Source organism: Python bivittatus, unplaced genomic scaffold (assembly GCF_059951505.1).
Source record: "Python bivittatus isolate LINGU-HERP-01145 unplaced genomic scaffold, Pbiv_v1 ctg000370_np1212, whole genome shotgun sequence".
Lineage (NCBI taxonomy): Eukaryota > Metazoa > Chordata > Lepidosauria > Squamata > Pythonidae > Python > Python bivittatus.
The window spans coordinates 3940266-3944167 of NW_028277062.1; positions in this window are offsets into that span (position 1 = coordinate 3940266).

The following is a 3902-nucleotide window of genomic DNA, read 5'->3' on the forward strand; positions in this document are numbered from 1 at the left end:
GGAGGGGTTCTGTGGGGACGGTCGTGCCTCCTCGCTGCAGACCAGAGTACGAAGGGAGCCAGAAGCACGGAAGTGGGGAGGATGGAGGCTTCCTTTCCCCCCACATCAGAGGCTGGAGGTGGGCAGTGGGAGGGGGTTGGTGAACAGCTGCCTCTTTGGAGGCCCCCAGCCCGGAGCGCCAACGAGCAGGGCCAACCTCCTTGAAGCCCCAGCAGCCAGTGGGAGCTTTCCTTTGGCTGGGCTGCGAAGGTCTGGCTCTGTGGCCCTTCTGGGGCTGAGCAAGCATCTCCCTTTCTCCCAGCCCCCAGGAACCGTCCATGGGTCTGACTGATGTTTTCTGTGGCCTATGGTGGGCTGCACAATGTATGTTGGTTGACATTCTTGCTGAGCCGTGCCGTCCTCTTTGGCGGCTCTGTCCCGCTGCTATTCATGCAGCACCCAGCCTGGCCTTCTGTCCCCCGGTTCTAGGAGGAAATGGAGTGCCTCTGCTCGTCCAGGCCTCAGGCTGGTTCCCTGCCGGTAGGCCTTGGGCACCCCTGGGCAGACCCAGCTGTTGTGTGCCCATTGCTCCAGCAAGGGAGTCTGCAAAGGAGGAGGCCACTGGGGTGGGGAGCCTGAGTCAGCCCTCTGCTTGGCACTTTTCTCCAGGCAACATTGCCCCCATCCATGGCCCCATCCCAGAGAATGCCGCCCCCCCCCCCCCCATGAGCACCCTGTCCAACCCCAGCCTGCTCTCCTCTTCCTTTGCCCTTCAGAGCTATCGGCTGTTTTTCCTTGTGCTCATTGGGGCTTTCATAGGAGCTGAAGTTCCCCATCTCTGGGGGAAGGAAGTTCTGGCAGAAGACTTCAAGCCTTGCAAGGGGAGCCCTGACTTTGGGCTCTTCCAGGACCTGGGACCCTTCACCCTCACGTTTCGGGCAGCTCTGGGAAGCCCCTGATCTCCCCCGCCCCCAACTCCTTGTAAGTTGTGTTCTGCTCAATCTGGTGACCTTCCAGGGCCTCAGGCCTGGCCGGTCGCTCCCTTAGCAGGACAAGTCAGAAAATCATCTTTGGTCACAGGGGATGTCATGAGGACACACCGCAGCCAGAAGTGGACCTGCAATCTCCCCACGCTTAGCTCTGATGTGGGACCCTGGGTTGTAGCCCTGTGGGGGCGAGGCCACACACCCTTCCACTTGCATTTTCTACCCCTCCCATCCATGCCATCTGCAGAAACCACAATGACGCCAAAAGGAGGCCTCCCAAAGACCCCACCCCTCCTTGTGCGCTTGGGTCTTGGCCCTGGCACAAGTACTTAGGTCACGGCATGTGCCATCATGACACATGCTTTGTCATTGCCCATCCTTTGAGGGGCCCAAACACACTCTGCTTCCTCTTCAGACCCAGGAGGGCTTTGCTGCAGTGGGTGCCTCTCCCTCTACTGCTAGGCCAACAGCCTTTGGTCAACAGTGTGGAGTCTTGACAAACCTGTTCGCAATCTTATCTTGGGTGGGGCAGCTGACGCACTGGAGTGCCTGATAGGGCAGGACTCAGTTCCACCATTCCTCCCCCCACCCCATTTCTGGTTTGCTTTTTGCAGACCCGGGGTCAGGCAGCTTTTGAGCTGAAGCTGCTGTTCTTCTTTGGACCAGGAGTGAGTTGGGTTGCTCCCCTCTGCCATCAGTGGCTCCTGGGCACGTGGCCTCAGGCATCTGGCATGGCACAGCTCAGGTCCCTTGCCTGACAGCCAAGGCAGAGCCAGAGCCTTGCCGGGAGCTGGGTCTCACAGAGTAAATGCAAATTCCTTCATCCAAGCTGCCCCAAAAGATCTGCCTCAGTAACTGAATGGGGCAAGTGAGGCTCTGCATTAATACATGCAAAATGGGGGAGGGGTGGTGGGCACACGGAACCCAAGATGGGCAAACATCTCAAGGTTTTGCTGAAGAGTCAGGCGGATGTGGTGTGGCTGGGCTGAACGAGGCTGCAATAAAACTGCCTGGGGAGCAGTCTTGGGGGGTGGGCGCAGCTGCAGTCCAGAGGAAGGCTCAGGAGGGCCACCGCAGGCATCCGGGCGGGAGCCAAACCCCAGAACCCAGTCTTTTAAGGGTGGAGCAGAAGCTGTGTTTCTGTGATGGAATGGAATTATGAAGGCCAGGCTCAGGGAGATAAGCATTTTCTTAGCTCGCCGGAGGAGCGTGGGAGATGCAAGAGGATGAGACTGGCACCTCCCTGAGGAATTCACACTGTTGTGGCTGGCTGACTTGGGAGCTGGGGTTTCAGTCTGGGAAGATTCTTGCTAGAGGTTGTAGCTAGTAAACATAGCTGAACTGAATTGGCATTGTCTCTTGGAGTTCCTTGGCCTAGGCCTGACAGTTTCAGTCCTTCTTGGGTGTGGGAGGCCCTCCAGCTGGGCACCCCCTCTCCTCCCTTTCTCCCCTGGGCAGAACTCCACTGAGGCTCCGAAACAGGCTTTTTCACTCCTCTTTGCCACAAAAGGGTGCAGGGGATCCAGCCGGCGTCCTGCGGTGCCCGGGGCCCTCTCCTGTCCCCACGGGAGCTGGAGGCTGGGGCGGGGGCTCCAAGCTGCCTCTGAGCTGCCCTGGCTTTGCAGCACCCAGGGCCCTGCCCTGGCCAACTGAGCAGTCCCCTGCCCCCTTTCCCTGCAGGCCGGAGCCTCCAGAGGTGGCAGAGCGGCCGAGAGCCACGCAAAGCACTCCGACCGACCGACCAACGGGGAGCTATTTTTAGTGCCGCGGCCGGGCGGCTCCCCTTCGGCAATCAGCACCAGGAGAAGCCCTCCTTACCCCTGCCTCCAGCCTTTCACCCGTAGGAGCGGGCGGGCCTCCAGCAAACGAGACCAGCGTCACGCCAGCCGTATCGGGAGATGACTATCGGAAAGTCGCCAGCCTTGCATGCGCATTTGCGCCCTCCCCCCCAGTCCCATTGGGGGCATCAGGCAGCTCCCCCCGCCTGCCAGGCCCAGCAGCAAAGCCCTCGGCGGGTTTCCCTGCGGAGAAAGGAGGGCAGCGCTAGGGACGAGCCACCTCCGCCCCCGTGGATCCAGAGAGCAGCCCGCTGCCCTTCTTGGAACGGCCGGAGATGAATGGGAGAGCAAGAGGGAGCCCGCGGGGAGGGCCGGGCCCCTGCTGCTGCGGGGCCACCTTTTGCCCCGGGCCCGCGAGGGAGGCTCTGGCACCCCTGCCTGGCCCTTCCCACCGCCCGTCCCGCCGGGCGTAGAGCCGTGGCTGGTGCTCGTGCTCAGGGGCCCGAAGACTGGGGTCGGCGCTGGGCTGGGCTTTTGTGACCGGCTGGTGGGAACTGCCAGCCCGATCTCTGCTTTTGTGAGTTCTAGTCCCGTCTTAGGCATGAAAGCCGTCTGGGTGGGCCAGTCCTGCTGTCTCAGCCCAGCCCACCTCACAGGGTTGTTGTTCTGGGGAGAATAGGAGGGGGAAGGAGTATTAGGTATGTTCACCGCCTTGAGTTATCAAAATAATAAAGGCAGGATAAAAAAAAATCTAAAATCTAAATCTTTTCCTTCTCCTGGTTTTAGTTTTTGAAGAAATGCCAGCCCCAGAGGGCCCTGTGGGCAGTGCTGTCCTCTAACCCCACAGACCCACCTCCTCATTCCATCTCTTCTCCCATGTTCCTGGGAGTGCCCAGCTAAGTTCACAGGTTTACCTGCAAATATTTGCCCAGTGTCCTTTGTTGAGGTTATTTACCCTGGGCGGGCTTGCTCTTGGCACATGCCTGTCAGGAGCAACTGACCCTCTGCCCTCATCCTATGGTTCCCTTGGCCAGACCCGTCCCCCCAGGCCAGCCCACCACTTGCCAGAGCACTCCTGCATGATGGGCGCTGGCATAGATGCTGCCCTTGGGTGTGCCAAGCCCCACCCCCTCAGCATCCTCAAAGGCCAGGGTGGCAT